This window comes from Argopecten irradians, chromosome 4, assembly GCF_041381155.1.
Source record: "Argopecten irradians isolate NY chromosome 4, Ai_NY, whole genome shotgun sequence".
Lineage (NCBI taxonomy): Eukaryota > Metazoa > Mollusca > Bivalvia > Pectinida > Pectinidae > Argopecten > Argopecten irradians.
This window is the reverse complement of record NC_091137.1, coordinates 47611643-47631052: the sequence shown is the minus strand read 5'-3', so window position 1 is coordinate 47631052 and position 19410 is coordinate 47611643.

Genomic DNA, 19410 nt, shown 5'->3' with positions numbered 1-19410 from the left:
TGAAAATATCTATAAATTATATTTATTTTTTTTTATCTAAGATATCATCAAATTATCTACTACTACTTCATGTCAAGTATAAATATTATTGTTACTTGTACGAAACTAAGTGATGAGCTAAATCTCCTAGATGGTTAATCATACAAATGTACAACAAAACAAGGAAATAAATAAAAGTAGAATTGATACAACTCTGTCAAATTGATCAGGTTTAGTCTGTATATTTGATTATACAATGTAATTTATGAAATATATTAATATATTAACCTCAATTGCTATATAATGTCAATGATACACTGTTTATTTAGATTATAGTTGACAAAATACAGAAGTACATAAACCTTAAATTGACAATAAATACCATGTAACGTCAATAATACTGTTTCATTTAAATCATATTTACAAAATACATTAATACATAAACTTCGATTACTATACAATGTCGAGGATATATTGTTTAAGTCGATAATCTTTTACAAAATACATAAACATCAATTATTTACTCTTTAATGCCAAAGATACATTCAACTATAACGATTTTGCGTGAAAATCTACAAAAAATTATTCATCATCGATTGAAAAGGAAGAAATGTTGGCTAAAGGCGGAAGACAGTCACTACAATGGAGGATAGGATCAAGCGATGGAGTCAAATGACATTGAAGACATTCACGTAGATATCCACGAAATTTGTTTGCTTTTCCAGAAAACTGACCACTGTCCAAGTAAACAATAGAGAAAGATGACATTCGATCTAGGTCACAACGCAAATATACACGTCTGATATTGGATCATGATATAGGTAACGTCACACAACCAAATAAAATAATCAAAATACATGAGGATATTTCCTTACGGAAAGGTAGTTATACCACAAAATCTGTCACGTATAATATCATACAATGTGTTAACAGAACATGTATTCCCACTGATAAAGAACAAACCATTATTGCAAAGCAAAATAAAAATGTTGGACATATTACACATACAATTATCTGAAAGGAAAATGGAAAGTCTATGATCGAATTAGATACATTTTGAATTTCACATTGTCAGAAATAAGTTAATATTTGTAATGATGGTATATCCACGAATTTGGTTTCACGTATAGCGATGTGTCAGCTGATTTATGTTTAAGCTCGAAAGGGACAGATATCCGGAGTTAGCGAGTACTATTTACCTTTAGAGGTCAGGGTCGCGTACCTATAAGTTATCAATTTGCTTCATTCAGTCATTCTGTCTTCGGGGTTATGTTTCAGAGAATCCCTTTCATCCGCCTTGCAGAGATCCTCCCGTGAGGTTAATTAGTACAAATTCTAATACCGTAAAGCCGGTAATTTCCGCGATTTGATCTAAAAATGAGATAATCCTATGTTAGCGATTTTGAATTTTTGCGATGTGGATTTTAAAGGTAGATATCAACCATTCATTCCTCAATATTTCTCGGATCATTTTTTTGCGATCGTAGCAATGTGCCGCGAAATCAGGAAAATATCATCTCCGCGAAAATACCCGGCTTTATGGTATGATAATTAAGATATCTATCTAACTATGCAAATACAAAAATTAGAACTCTTGACTCTTGATAGGAGAATGAGACATTTTAAAACTTTTAAAACATGTCTTTATCAATAACATAATTATCTTAATCAAATAATGTATTTTGTAAATCAATAAACATGTTGGATATTTACAAATTCGTGACCACAAAGACCGGAAGGTAAACATCCATGTAGGCACACTGTCTTGATCGATTTTATAAGATCAAGGCCTCTAAATGTGAAATTTGGATGTTAAGTTGAATAATTTTTCAAAATAAAAACATCGTTTGAACAAAACTATGGATATCTAATTCGGCTTACTCAGTCGTGAATCTTCTCCTCGGGTAGAGATTTCTTTTTCTTTCATACATGCAGGTGTAATACTGGCTGGTCTAGGGCAATACACTCATGCCGCCTGAGGCTGTATTACATGGCTACCCATGCAATAAAGCCTCGTGACGTCACGTCGTCAACAAAATCTCTATTTCCTCGGTAAAATTTTAACATTTTTTCACAAACTTAACTGTTTTTACAATAAAAGATGCAAACAACGGAATTTGTGTTGAAAATATCAAGTAATTTTCATGTATGGAAAATTGACTTTCAGTCGTGGATTTCAAAATGGCTGGATATTATAGTTGTAAATTTGTTCCTGTAAAACGTCGAGGTATGAAAGAAAAATACTTTTTCATAAGTGGATATGAAGGATAGGGATATTCTACCCTCGGGTTCACAAAATGTTGCAGAATTCACTACATTTTGTGACCCTCGGGTAGAATATCCCTATCCTTCATATCCATATATAAAAGAGTCTTATAGTCGTACCCTCAAGGTAGGTAAATATCATATATAGTCTATATAATAAACTGCTTCAGGTAAAATAGACAATAAAATCAATGAAACTGGTTAAAGAATTATTGATTTCTTTTTAAGACACAACCGAATACAATAAAGAAAATATTGTTTTTTAGAAAAAAGAAGATATGGGACATAATAATCTTTTATAATCTATATTACATATATATAGGGCGGGTACCCGTAAACTCATATATAATTTGTAATGACACAACATAGTTGGTAAAGGCCTTATTAAAATAAGGGCCATTCAAATAAGGACGACCCACCACGTCTGCGATATCATTGTCTTGCATCTCTTTCTAATAGTGGAAACTCGTACACATTTGATAGCGCAATCTTACTGTACCATACAGACTTAATGACACAATAACGCACGCCCCAGCTAGCAGCTAGTCTATACTGATTCGTGGCAAAACCAGTTGTTTCATTGGCAAGCAGAACTTAAACGATTGTGATGTGTCTGGAGTAGGGTTATCAACTTATCGCCTTTCTCATTGCAGCGAACAAACGCTTCACTAAAGATCCCACAGGTAGGGTGTTAGAATTGTACTGTTGTCCCCTACTGCATGATAGTAAAAAGGCGACTAATTTTAGGATATTATTTTTCCCTCTTCTTTATAACTGACTTTCTTCTTCTTAATATCTTTCTTGATACCGCCTCATTTTTGGCCTTCAATCGAGGCTCTGGTTGCGCCTCCTGGCCTAGACACACCTGTACCATAACTTATAAAAGTGCCAGTTTCCACTTCTGCTTAGCGCTCAGCATACAGGGAGTGGGACGACTGGTTCGCCCGTGGTCAGTATGTGACCCGGTTTGGATGTGCTTGTTCGGTATCTTCGTCGGTATGTTTCAGTAAGATAGCACTATAAAAAGGACAAGAGTTCCACTATTACAAGGAGACACAGCTTGAATATACCACCGCCTCCCAAAACGTACAGACATCCATATGATACAACGCACTACATACATGGGTGGCCGTTCTTAAATATCCCTAACTTTTAATAGAACGTTTAACATTATAAAACAAACCATCACTAAAGATCAAACTATGGGTAGTGTGACACTAGTGGTTATAAAGAAGAAAGTCATTTAGAAAGGGAAACACATGACGTCTCAAATTTAGTTGCCTTTACGATAAGATAAAATTGAACAGCAGAGCGCTAGACAGGAGTAAAAACGGCATAGAAAAGAGAGTTATCCCAAACTGTATAGTCACTTTCTGCATTTCAACGACCTAGGCGGAACACAGCTCATGTTCGATCTAAAAACTACAGTACAGGTAAACTGTCACGTGATGTAGTATCGGTCTCTTCCATGACCAAAATGGATTGCTATGGCACACTCCATTGTTCGCATAATAAGCGGCTATCGCATCAGCATTTATCATTTTAATATTACATGTAATTATAAATATAGTTTGGTGCGAAAATTCAGTTACTGATCCAAACTGATTGTCTCTACCAGGGTTGATGTGACACAATGTTTATGGTTTACAACGCGTAATATCAAAACATGTTTTCGATTATTTTTCTTATCATATTATTTTTTTATTATATTTATTTGATATCACATATACCAAGATGTCTATTAGATATATTGCAAAACAAAATATTTATATTGCCATTTAATATATAAAAAACAATAACAAGCAGACCGGATGGTAACTTAAGCACCCGATTCTCGGTACGAGCGCACTGGAGGACCACTTTTTGGAAACAAGTCGGATGTTAATGCACGGAATAAAATTATCCATGCTATAATTTAGCCTATTAATCGCTCTATGAGAAAAAAAAAGAATTTTAATGCAGGAACCCCACCAAAAGATGTAAATCGCACGATGATGCATCTTTGTGGTCATTTGATAATTTACGCACTGCAATTAACGAACTACCTTTTTTCCAAAATAAGATTATTTATTTGCTCGATGTGAAGCAAATGTATTCCGGAACCTCATATTGTATTTATTTGTTGCTTTTGAAGACGGTCATCTTTATGTAGAAAAGGATTAATATGTGACATACCTCTTTACATCTTTGAAGATAAACTAAACTGGGAGAACAGAATCAAGTTTAATTTCTGCAGCTCAATAAGAAACGAAACTGATGCAAAAATTCAAGTACTAAACACGCTTGGTTTGATCGAAGTTTCAGTCTAAATAAAGTCATTTCAACGTATAGAAGTAATAATTTTGTGTGATTTTCAAAAAAATATAATTGTTTCAATTTTTAGCAAGTTTCCGCATTAAAAAGTGTGACTTCTATTTTGTTTATAATTCTAAGAAATGGCCCAATTTGCGGACTTTTTCAAATATTTTTTCCTGCGCGTTGTGGAGAAATGTCAAATTTCAAGTTAATTTTTGCTGTTAATTTGTCGAAGGTTGACTGTGATGTAAAATATTTAGCATTTAGGTATGAAACTATGCCATTTTGGCCAATTTCTCTACATCTGACTGCAGTCAAGATATTCCAAATTTCAGGAGTAGGGGTAAGATATACTTTTCTTAGTACAAATATTGGTTAGATTATGTGTATCTGCTTTGTTTTAAGAAAAACACTGGTTTCGTATATTTTGCATAGTCATTCTGATAAGCAAACGATTTGGAAATGATTGCTTATGCTTGCCGTGTATGTAGTCAACCAAATAGTACCAAACAGCTGCCGTTGAGTCACAAAAGTTCAAAATCAAGTTAAAATAGTTTAAATGGTTTTTAATTAATTGAAAACTTTGGCATGAACTCCTATTTCCAAATATATATATAAGAATAAAAGTTAGTACACTTGTACTAATTTTGACTTCTCAACAGAGAAGATCCTTCATGCTTAATAAACAGCTGCGCTACATGTGGTTAGCGCATTTTTTTGGAAACTGCGGTACGTTAGTATGTTCCTACTTGTAGTCCTAATAATTATTGCCTATTTTACAGCGCTATTTCGCTGAAATCATCCTCTTTTTGCCGACATTTAAAGAGGAGCAGAATCTATTATTTAAACAGATTATTCTGTTGCGGCCATGGCACAGAACCCAGATGCTTATGGTCAAATGCACTATATAAGAACTGATATACAAGAACAAAAAGGAAAATAAATATAGACAGGATAACAAACTGGTTTTATAAAGTTAAAAGGGACATAACAACACTAACTTATTCATTTGTTTAATACTCAATATTGTAGTAGTAATATAATTATGTGTCAAAAGGTTGGTTGGTTGGTTTATTTAAGTATTTAAGTATTGTCGACAGTTATGGTCATTAAGGACGGCATCCCCTATTTGCAATGTGTTTGTGTGAATGTTTGTATATTTTGGTAGACTGCAGTATGTTTGTGTTGTGTCTCTTTGCAATAGTAGAAACGCTTTTCTTCTTATTTTATAATGGTATCTCACTTAAACATACCGCCAGACACCAAATAACACACCCCATCCGGTCATATTATACTAACAACGGCGAACCAGTCGTTCCACTCCCAGTATGCTGAGCGCTAAGCAAGAGCTGACACTACAACCTTTATGAACTATGGTGTGTCTCGAACAGGCAAAATGTAGAGCTTTCCTCACATGGTCGAACGTTCAACAGAAGGTCAAAAGGGAGGCGATAGGAAGTTGAAAAAAAGATAAGTTCCTAAATTTAGTTGTCTTGCCGCAGGTCAAAAGCGGGCGGTGTCGAGATAGACATAAGGAACACGAGAAAGGATAAGACCCCAAATTTAGTCGTTTTTTTACCATCAACGCAATAGAAGCAGCAGGTACAATTCTGACGCCGTACCTGCAGGACCTACATACAACTTGTGCGATTGCACTGCAATCATACCTGTTACTAAATGTAGCTCCTCAAATGTCTGGACCTTATTTCTAAGATATGCATGAACGGTTTTACTTAAAACAAGAATATCATAAAATCAGAAATAGTAAAAAACGGTTACATATCTATTCAACCAACAACAACCAACCGACCAGTATTAAAGACAAGCATCTTAGGTTATAATATTAATACAACTCATGGGACACCACGCTGAAAGGGCCAGGGCGATAAGGTCGATTTGGTTTGGTTAATAATATTTAAGTCCTATTACAACTCATGTGTGTGGTGTGTAGCGTGTATGAAGTACAAGGTGCGTTCTGGAAGACTGCAGTATACTCGTGTTTTTTTAAAGTGTAATATCACTGCAGCATGCCGCGGAAGACACCAAGCAACACACCCTCCCCGTGCACATTATATTGACACAAGGTAAACCTGTCGCTGCTAAGCAGTAGGGCTAGCAGAAAGCAGCACTTTTATAGACTATGGATTTTTTCGGCCAGGTGACGAAACCCAAAGCCTACCTCACAGGGGCAAGCTCTAAACAGAAGGTCAAAAACGCGGTGTGGTCAAGGGAGACGTTAGGAAGAAGAGAAAAGATAATATCCTAAATTTAGTCGTCGCCTCTTACGTCCTGCAATAAGGACAGCAGGTGTAATTCTAACACCCTTCTTTCAGTGCCGAATCAAGGTCTTAAAAAGTGTCAAGGTAAATGTAGATATATTATTATCTTTCCTTGGGGATGCTTACATTTAACTTTCAATGATGTTTCACGGACATTAATCACATTATGTTGCGAAATGACAATTGTGAAAAGGCCATTCTGTCGATTCAGTTTTCTTCACAATTGCACGTGCACTAGTGTTATGAGTCAGTGACATTAGGCCCACCGCCGACACGTGTAAACTAGCGCGAACATTGTCTAATGAGTGTCAACACGGCCGACCTACAATTAGAAGAGGACCATGAGTGAGTTGTATAACCTAATCTACCAACTGAGGAGTTCGTTATGTTATATGATCAGTTTTCACGACTTGGCGAACGCATGGAAATGTATAGTTGTAGTAATTGGCAGCAAAGGTGAAGGTCATTGTACGGTATTTTTGTGTTGCAGTTTAGAGTGGATTTTGGTATGATCGCTTTCATTTGATAATTTACATTTATAATTTGTTCTTATTTATTCCATTGAAAAATAAAAGAAAATATCAGAATACATTCTTTGGGGTGAAGATTATAGTTAATTTGTTCTTATTTAGTCCATTGAAAATAAAATAAAATATCAGAATACATTCTTTGGGGTGAAGATTATAGTTAATTTGTTTATTGACATTTTTATGGCAAGATAAGGCATATGTATCGCAAAAGTTATTGATTATAATGAATCACCGTAAAAAAAGGCGTCTAAATTTAGGGATCTCAACTCCTGCCCCCCTCTTTCAATCGATTCGGATTCTTATATTACACGTGCATGTCTAACTTTAACATCTACGGTCATATAAAGACGGCCTTCCGGTTGTAAAATGTGTTGTGTGTGTATGAAAATGTTTTGGGAGACTGCGGTATAACTGTGTTGTGTCTTCCTGTAACAGCGGATCTCTTGCCCTTTTTCTCTTACGCATACCACCGAAGACGAATTATATCGGTAACAAGCGAACCAGTCGTTCCACTCGCTTCATGATGAATATTAAAGCAGGAGCTAAAACTACAATTTTTTTATAGATTATGGTGTGTCTTTGCAAAGAGACAGGACCTATCCCAGGAGCGGCGCCAAATGTGTCAAGGAAGATGTTATAAGGAAGAGAAAGAAAATATTCCTTATATAGTCGCCTTTACGACAGTTTGCAGGTGAAACTCTGACAATGCAGGGAACACTTCCTTTTAAGTTAACGTTTTGAGCTTAAATATATCAGAAATAGAATCATAATGTGACATAGTGACAGGACGCTTCTTGATGTAGGCGTCGTTGAAAGAGACAACTGCAACATATTGTAGATTCAAAAGCCACAAAGGGCCCTTGTTGACTTTCATGCGGTTCCTTAGTAAATCAATCATTATCATATATTATCTTCCTGAGCTGCAAATCTTAAAGACAATGTATGCACTTGGTGAATTTCGGGTTTTGGCTACAACTCGTTTCTTTAAAATAAAACCCGAGATAAATACTCATTTAAGATCCATCGAACTTTCACAGTTTATCGTTTCTAATGAATGATGTGGGTTGTGTCCCTTGATATATTACACCATTGTCTATAAAACAGTGTAACGCTGCTAAGAGCACAACATTAGGTAATAATTGAGGTCCTATTAACACTCAGATATATAAAGACTGTCCTACATTTATGCGTTGCGTTCTCAGTGTTCAGTTCGAATATATTTTCGAAAAATGGTATATTTTTGCCGTGTCTTGTTTAAAGAGAATAGAGGACCAAAACAAAGGGTTTCCCCATGGTGGCGAACGACTCATTTTAGGGTCAAAGTAAGATGTTGGCATGTTCGGAGGAAGAACGTCAGAAAATAGAGAAAAAAAGAAATGATATTCAATCGAAAAAGTACTTTCTGAACTAAGAAAACGAAAATTAAAAAGTCACAACTTCAATGCCCAATGCAAATGTTTGTCCTTCATAAGTGGACGACTGGCCCTTCTAATTCTATCCGATATCTGTTTTGGTGTGTACTTTTGTATTACATGTATTTAATTACCCTGTTGACAATATCCCTATAACTTTGCTCACTAGCATGTATATGCCCATGTGAGTGTATCATAGCGTCACAGAACTGGATGATAGTCTAAGATTCTTCATTTATTAGTGGTAATTTCAATTTCTCCAGTATCTAAACCATCTTGGTCTATATATGTTTTTATCGATATCCTCAGTATCTGTCTCTGTATTTTCTGTAGGCTTCACTTTTGCAACTAGTTTATCGCTGGGTGCTTCACTCCTACCACCTTATTTTGCTGTAGACACACCTGTCTCTGTGTTCTTCATTTTCCCAACCGTAGCGGGAGGAGGTGAAAGTGACAAAACAGAAAACCTTTTCGTTCCTGGGAAAGAAGTATCTGTGTAACCAGTAGGTGCAGTAGATTGACTTGAAGAAATGACGTAATCCTCATCTGCTGATGAACTTTCATAATTATCATTCATATCTGTGTCAGAATTATCATTAGAAGGACGGAAAAGCTTTTTGATTTGACTCATTGAATTTTGCAAAAATACTTCATGTATGTATTTTCCCCCAATTCCGTTTTATGGCCGTGAGGAAAATCAGATTCTTCAATATTCTCAGTCTCCTATTAATTAATTAGCGAAAATAAAAAAACGAAAACCATTGTAATAGACATTGTGATATAGTATATTATTTTAGATATCTTAACGATTGTTTAAAACAATGACAACTTATGCATTTCATCTGTATTCATCAAATGTTCCTGCCGCCCCTGTCATAAAAGACGATTAAAGAGGGAGTGTCAATTAGGGCCCTCTGGTTATTATGTAAGAGAAACATTGAACTTAGATTATAATTAGTTTGATAACTTTAACGTCATATTAACAATCAGTGTTATTGAAGGTGTTTAGATGATGAAGTAAAACTGCAGTACTCGGAGAAAAAACAATGACCATGCGTGATAATTGCGCCACATTGAATGCGAACGCGCGATTCAAAGGTGGAAGACTTATGTTTATAGGTTGGGGCATCTTAACCAAATCAAGATAAATGTAAATGATCAGGAAAAAACAGTAGGTTTCAGTAAAGACTGAAATATAGATAAAACACAAAACAAATTTTATACCTGAAAACTTAAATCATTTACATGAACATTTAGTTTCTGACAGACAGAGAGTACAAAGTTTTTAAATTGTAGACAGTAGCTGGCGACATAAAGAAATTTAACATTTCAAAGGTGCGACAACAGATAAAACATCAAAAGGAAATTAAATTACAGGTATATGATGTACGTCTGAGGATCTGGGCAGAGTATGTAAATGATGCGGTGCGGAGTGTCATCTCTTCCTGAATCACGTTATTCAATCATACAGAATATATCGCTATCGATAGCGTATTCTGCTTATTCGGTTTAACCCTGTTTCTTAGAAGTCTTTGTAATGAATCCGCCGTTCTTTTGAGCAATATCGCATTATCGGAATTAATTTGATAATGCAAATTTAATATCTCATGAAAAGGAAAGCGTTCACAGCATTAATTAACTGTTTTTGTATTCTTATATAGAGGTATTTCTTGGTATATTATCAAAGACGTTCGGTACTTTTTTCTTTGTTAACTTAAACCCATGTTCTACTCGGTTGTATTACGTACCGAAGGGCACAAAGTAGTAGATGAAATAAACCCCTTCGTGTAATTATCAGAATACAGTTTTGAAACACACAGCAATCAATGATTACTGGGAATTAGTTTGTAATAAAAAACAGCTGCATGTTCTTGTCAGCGACAGAGTGGAACAGCATATCTGCGAATCTAGGATGCGTTCCTGCAAGTTTTCTTATCCAGAAAGCATTCAATATGCATTAAGTTAATAGCGGAATCTGCCAACACAAGTCTTGAACAAGTTATAAATATAGTTCGTATCCAACATAATATGTAAACCGGAAGTACTCAAATATCCATTCAAGCGCCACGTAGATCCAAATGTAGATACGATATGTGTTTTGGATGTGTTGTCATATTTGGCATTGCAGCTTCGCAGGCAGCAAGCGTGTGTCTGATGCAGTATCTTTGTACTTTGAGAAACAGACGCATTCAGGTATTTTTCTAATGTCATTTTAATGACACTGTGATAGGAATCGGGTGGGCAGAGACAACTATTTAGGTTAAAAGCAAGATTATCCCAAACACACGATATATTAACTTATGTCACCCACCTCAGGAGCAATATGTGGGGTAGATATCTGTTTTACTGATCGTATGTTCCTGTAACGAAGGCCTCTGCTGCTATCACTAAAAGCCCGCCCGTGATGTTTCTGCAAGCAAGCCACATATTCTTAAATATCTATTTCGATTAGACTCAATACCAGTTTCAAAGACCGTTCTGAATTTATAGATTAAATCCTGATAGTTTATATAGCATTATGCAATGTTAACATGCCGGCTCCATTTTGGTTATCTTTCAAATCAAATAGTTATGACGTAAACATTGTTATTTTTCTACCTCTGACGTTCTTATATTTTAAGGTGCATCTTACCTTCACATTTGTATTTACCACTACCCTCATATGATACAAATACGAATCAGGACGACCCAGCTATTTCATGTTCTATATGACAGTTTATCTATGCATTGTGTTATGTTCATATCTATAACTGTACTTTAGCCTCTCTGTAACCCGGACACTTGACGCTCCATCCATGAAGGACATGAGATGCAATTTTCCATCGAGACGAACATTGTCCTTAATTCACACCGCGGAGGTAAAGAACCGTTCACACGTGTACTGTTTAATTATTCGTGTCCGGAGAGGCTTGACCAACATCACTACCTAAGGTGTGACGAAAAGCTTAAGATGTCAGCTGACATAGGTCACGTAACAAAGACATCGATCATAAAAGGATGTATTGATCAGCGGATGTGTCGGGGTTTATTCCCAAACATACACAAGCAGGATAAAGCTTGTTCATTTCATATGAAATTTTATCAATGTTATGAAGTAATTTCGTTTTTGAACGAGTTTGTTGTTTGTTTTTTTGACGTCCTATTAACACTTGGGGTCATTTAAGAACGGCCTTTCATTGTATACTTTTTTTTGTCAATGTTGAGTATGTTTTGGGAGGTTGTGGTATGTTCCTGTTGTGTCTCCCTGAAACATACCACAAGAGAACAGTCATCCCAGTTACATTATACCGACAATGGGCAAACCAGTCGTTCAATTTCCTTTATGCTTGGCGCCAAGCAGGAGCAGTATCTAACACTTGTATTGACTATACCGGTGTCTCGGTCAGGGGGCAAATCCCAGAGTCCACCTCAAAGGGACGAAGGCTAAAGTGAGGCAGTGTCGAGGGAGACATTAGAAAGAAAGAGTAAAGTTAGTTTGGGAGAGGATAAAAGATAATATCCTAAAGGAAGAGTGTCTGCTATGCTTTAATAATGCTATAATAACTTTATTTGAAAATCAGTTTAGAACATATTGTTCTCTTAGTTTATCTGCATGTATAATCTCTGTTGTTGAATGTATTACGTCATATGAAGCTTAAAAACAGCAAGTATCTGGATTAAAATACAAACTAATTTTATATCCACTTTGAAATGATATTTTAGAATTCAGCATTTAAAAACATGTATTGCCTTTGACGCATATATTTATGTAGAACCACGCAGTAAAATGTTGTAATTGTATCTACTAAAACAAAAGGAAGTTGAGATTAAACTTTTCAGATATACAGCAAGTAATATCGTCTCCCGTTAGCATGTCTAGTTAGGGCGTTCGAATTGTACCTGCTGCCCATAGTGCACGATCGTAATAGGCGACTGAATTTAGGATCTTATTTTTTCTTTCTTCCTACCTTACTTTCTTCTTCCTAACGTCTCCCTTGACACCAACTCACTTTTGGCCTTCTGTTGAGCACTCAACCTTGTGTAGAATAGACTTGGTATTTTCACCTGGCCGAGACACACCAAAGTCTATAAAAGTGGTAGTGTCTCCTCCTGTAAACACTCAGAATAAAGGGAGTGGGACGACTGGTTCGCCCTTCGCCAGTATAGTGTAACCTGGTGAGATCTTGAGCGGCATACTTCAGTGATATATCACTATAAAAAGGGCAAGAGTTTCACTACACATAAAGACACAACACGAATGTACTGCAGTCTCACAAAATACGCACTCACACTTCATACACGCAACACACCACATAAATGAGAGGTTATCCTTACATGACCCTGGCTGTTGGTAGGACGATGATGTAATCAAACAAAGAAACGAACATGGGTCACGGTTACCATGCTATTATTATGTTCAGATATTGTTCCGTATGTATGGTTCTTGGTTATGAGCTCGAAACCCGAGGGAGCGTTGCTCGGTGATTTCCCTCCACCAACAGTAATCTGGTACATTTCTATATGAATTCGGATGTTAAAGGAGCTCTTATTAAACCAAGCCATGTGTTAAACTTCAATGAATTATTCAAAGTACTATTCGTCGGATAAATTAAACGAAATTGACATCGGATTTGATCAGAAAGATTTAAATTAAGTTCGCCGGTTGTTAATTGGACACCAAACCTGACAAACCCAATGAAAATGGTTGACCAATGACGTTCTTTGTTTAATATTACAGTCAGTCACTACTTTTAAATCAGTATCTGTAAATGTTTAAACTGCTATTAGTATGTTGAGTTTGACTTGTCAATGTCGATATGTAATAGTCGAAAGGTTCCCGACTATTTTCCGGAATTGAGTAACACATGTGGTCTATTTTTTGCTGTGATGTAGCCGGTTGTTAATTGGACACCAAACCTGACAAACCCAATGAAAATGGTTGACCAATGACGTTCTTTGTTTAATATTACAGTCAGTCACTACTTTTAAATCAGTATCTGTAAATGTTTAAACTGCTATTAGTATGTTGAGTTTGACTTGTCAATGTCGATATGTAATAGTCGAAAGGTTCCCGACTATTTTCCGGAATTGAGTAACACATGTGGTCTATTTTTTGCTGTGATGTAGGTTCGAAGTACGTTATTCCCCTCCAAGTAAGCAACAGGCGTTATCACAACGTCTGACTGTAAACCTGCCAGACTGAGAGGGAGGCAATACCATAAATATTCCAGTAACATACTCCTGCGGTGGGGCAGAATGCTCGCCGGGGTCGGAGGACCACTTGGTAGTGTACGGCACCAGTAAAAATGTCTGGGAACTTGAGTTAAGTTTAAGCAGTAATATAATAAATACCTTGCTCTAGAATGTTTTACAACAACACAGTGTGCTGGAATTCGTAGGGATCATAAAACGCATTGGCACGGAGGAAAGGCTTCTTTAAAAGCGCTTTGATATCGATCTCGACTGATGTGATTCTCGTATACAATATATATAAACTAAGTCTTAAAGTACACTGGCCTGCAGATATACGATATTGCAATCATCAGCTTTAAAATATGAAATTATATCAATGTAAAATGTACTTAAACAAAGCATAAGAAAACTTAAGAAAAATCTTTCGATTTAGAAAACCATTCGAGACATTTGCCAGTTAGTAATCGTAGGTCGGTGGTTTTCCTCTGAGGTTCATTCGTTCGAACCCATTGCACATAAATACAATGAGATATGTTTAAACATTATCCATTACCTAAACAAAGAATATAAAGGTGGTAGTATCTGTACCTGCTAAGCGCTCAGCATGAATACGTGTATAGTGGGGCGACTGGTTTGTTCCTTATCAGGGTGGAGTGTAAGACATGATTTAAAATGCTAAAACAGTCGTCTTGCTGTCAATAGGGCGTTAAACACAATAAAGTGGACCCCGATAATCCGCAAAACTCGCAGTCAGGGCGGAAATGGTAGGGAAAGATTTACAATAACTTTATATATTAACACATATGACCTCAGCAGTCTAGAAAATTCGTAGTCCGGACTGTTTAGGCTGGAATCGAAGGTGTCTGGATTATCAAGGGTTCACTGTTGTATAAGCTACGTCCTTAAAGATGCCACACTGCTGAAGAATGTATTTTTCACTATCAAAAACAGGAGCAGACAAATTAGTGTTTTCTTCAGTTAAAATGTTACTTATATACCTTACACCATTACTAACATTAAACAGTTTGAGAATTTTTTTTTATCTTACTTCACGATAAAATTTTAAAAATAACTGATTGCGTTCCGAAAAATGTACATGGCACTATGTCCTGTATGGAATGAAGCACTAATTGCGCATGCACCAAAAGCCAAATAAATTATTTTATATGTACTTTTGTGTTAGTTAGACACATATATACACCTATTGTTCAAATAATGGGTATCGTTTATGATCTGTCGGCAGTGGAGCATCTTTAAATAGTTATGTGAGCCATAACTTAGTGAACATTTCGACTTTCTATTATTTCTTAAGCAAGATTTTGAAAACGTTTTGATGAATCTAATCTGTGAAGATAATTCATCTGCACGGTTATACATGTATCGTGCTTTACAAGCTTTTTAAACAATACTGATTATGCACTGTTATATGTTTTCATGTTTTATACAAGTTGAATTGGAAACATTTCAGAAGAATCACTCAATTATTGCTATAATCATTGTAGAAATGTGAAATGAAATCGTAGATCACAACCTGGATTCTTAATTTGACCATGTTCTCTTTACTGCACTATAGAGGTAAAAACCATTATTTTCGGCAGTACGGCCGAAATGTATTTTGCTTTCTTATTTGTTTGTGAAAATTATCGAAAAATCTATGCATTGTATGTACTATAATTCGCAAATTTTGGTAACATTTCTTGGTGAATAACGTATTGCAAACTCTATTTGATTCGTGAGTATGAAAATTACGGCACATACAACTTTAAATAATAGGAGTATTTATCAAACTATTGATGTTTAACGGATGGCAGCAAGCATAATGCAAGTGACATATCGGCTAAATCTCTAATGCATGCAATGTTGTAACCATTCTTTTTTAATAACCCGTTTTCCTCATCTGACAAAATGCCGTTATTTTTCCATCGCAGCATCTGAAAACATGACAATATTATAACCTGATTATGATTTTGCATATTTTAAACTTTGTTAAAATATATACAGCTCTTTTTTTAGGTTTATCCGAAACATTTATAAAATATCAAGATTCAAAGTTTCGCTGCCTATGCGGATGTTCAAAACAATATATTATACATTCTGTTCGTTAGCAAACTAATGATAGATTACATGACATATATTGTTATGTAACGCAGGTTCGAAAAATAAATATTTTTTCCCATACACGAAAAGGAACTGCACCAAAAACGAAAAAAGGAACTTCAAAAGAATTATTTCACTTTGCATTATAATTAATCGGTAGTTCAGGAGTTGTTAGGTACTCAACACGTGTGAAGTACAGGTATGGATCACCAGGTGTAGTTATGGTGTTTTTTTCACTCTCACGGGAAAATGGTTTCGTTTGAAGAAAACGATGTTTGAAGCAGAACACTTAAATTCGATATTTCTCAAATGATATGAAACCAAAAAGTAAAACTATCTAAAACTGATTTTTTAAGAATATGATAAAACTGTATTGTACAACAATATAGCATTGTCACCTGTGTACATGTTCTTTCAGCTAAGATGCCGTAATATCTGAATATATATATTCATTACGTTATTGGAAAGCGTGTTAAATGAAGTTATTCAATTAGACCATGAAACCATGAATTAAATAAGCAAAATTATTTTATCAAAGGGAATCTATGTTTGAAAAAAAAATCAATAAAAAAAATAAATTATTGCATTGTCATTGTGAGTATCATATAAAGATACTAATATGATTATTTATAAATGCATATGTGGTTTGTGGTCGTTTGTTCGTCTTTGATGATGTGTCTATGAAGTTAGCCCGTGGTTAGTATTAATATGTAACCTCAAGAATTTATGTTTTGGTCTCGAGAATTAGTCACTAAAGAATGTGTCAATATCGGCGTCAACATATCGAAACGTGACTAATTTCTATGTTACGCATTGACGCTTGATTAGACACGAGGTGTCAAGAAGTTAACTACCGTTATAGTCAGTAACCCGTCAGTAAATAAATATTACTTAAACATTGACAAAATATACGATATTTTTCTGTTTGTTAAGCTTAAGAAAAACCCTAATTATTACTAAACGTTGAAATGATATCTATGAGAAAATAGCATCAGATGTGAGACACTTTTGAGCCGAGATCATATCTTTCCACTGTGATTCATTATTAAAATTTATACTATGTCATGATCCGTTATACAATAGTTACATAAAACTGTTGTACTGAATTATACGTGGTAAATATAGCATTGCGATACAACGATATTGGTATCATGAATCAATGCATACTATTTTAAAGTTTACATTATTTTAATAAAAAAGATCTATTAGCACAATACTTTAGAAATCCTTTGCTCATTTGGAAAATAAATTTCATTAAACACTTTAATAAGATATATAGATGTTGGTTTCATAGGACAACTTCTATTTTTAAATGTATAACTAAAGAATGTTTTTATTAAATACCTTGCAGATTATCATCGGTCAAAGATAAAATAAACTTCGGAAACCCCTCTTCATAATTATTTCCTTGATCGGAATATCTAGAACTGTGGGAAAATCAACTCATGGAAGAGAAATCGTGGCAATTTGTTATCACATAAGTAAAATTTCAAATATTAAATTACTTCCAAATTTATCTCCAAGGATAGGAATGGGAGTAAAAGTAAAATTTATCACATTTAAATATTAATACACATTGTTTGACATTCCACCTTTCTGTACTTGAAACAACAAGACGGCCTTGTTAACAACATATTGTAGCTATCTGCGACAACATCAGGCAGGTTTGCGAAGTGATATTTATGAACTAGCAAATTAGCCTAACTTGTCAAAATGACGGCAGACGATTGACTCGCCATAATGTAATGATGGTATAAATAAGTATTTTTTGCCTCAATTAACACGAGTTGTTATCCTAAAATACACTAAATGCTTCATTGACATGCATATACTAGAGATCTATGTTATGAATACTAATTGTCACAGCTAAAAAGGCATTTCCCTGATAATGGACAACTGAATATGGAGATAAAATGTTTGATATATTTGCATATGCAAATAGTTTACCTTGCACGAATTAGGTTCTGAACTTTGATCAGTTAATGAACTTTAATTAGTTTTAATAAACGTCGCTTAGTTAATGAACATCGCGATAATTTCAATTGTACTGCATTATTTAATAATGTAACACCAATTTAATGTGAAGTGTTAATTTATCATAACTAACATTACATGAATGTTAGTTAATGGACTCTCATAATGTTATGAACATAATACTCATACTGTATCATGTATCATTAAATATTGCAACAGTATTTCTGTTTTAGGTGTTTATGATTATAACTAAACTATTCATGATAAGAAAATGCACAATCAAATAACATCGTCCTTATCACCAAATGCGCTTATGTTGAAATGTTTTGGAATATTACAAATATGAACCAGATTTGTCATTAAAGGAAGAAACAGACAATACTAACATTAACATTCCTTTATTTCAAATTATAAACATAAACTTATAAGTTGATGTCAAATTAAGTAGGATACACTAGAAACTTCTACCCTGAAACTATATTATATTTTTAGCTGTGATTTGGATGAATGATTCTCACCCAGGTTGCGTTTAGATACTAAAGTTTCAAATTAATTGATGCATTATGGCGGTATACCAACAGCTTAATTTAGGCCAAAAAATGTGAATGTAAACTTCTTATATAAACAATTTAAAATGTCCGTGTAACAGTAATTCAAGCTTAATTTGTGATGATGCTGTTTTTTTTAACATACTACAATTTTAATGTGTTTGTGTAGCAGTGAATCAGGCTGAATTTGTGATTACCAACTTAAAATATCATAAGTATTAACATGTTGATTGGAGAAGGCGTCATAAGTTAAAATAACCCGTGTCTTATTCCATGGTACTTGTTAAGACAATAAAATATGTTTAAAGCCAAGGCTTCAAATATACAATTCATGTTATAAAATACAAGTTATTTCCAACCTAAATACTGATAGATGAAAAAGGACAAAAGCTTTATTCGGTAAGCATTATAAAATAGATTAATGAGAAACAAAATGAAAATGATGGAATATTTGTCCACTAAAAGCACGGTTTCAATTCTACCCTATTGTTAAAATCATCATCATAAAACTGTTTTGTTCTTTCAAGTCAAGTAAACTGCAGAAGATATTAATTACAAAAAAATAATTAAAATAATGTGATATTTGTAGATATCAAATTGATTTTTATATTAAATATGCTCCATCGCCGACAGAGCATAAACGGTACTCATTATTTGAACAATAACTGATGTTTAATTATGTAAATATGTGTCTAGTTCACACAAAAAATAATATAAAATAATTCATTTTACTATTGGTGCCTTGGTGCCTGTGGAATCAGTACTTCAGGACATAGCGCCATGGGTTTTTTTTCGGGACGCAACTAATTATTTTTTATATTTTTTAATTTGAAATAAAATTAGAAGCTCAACCTTTTTA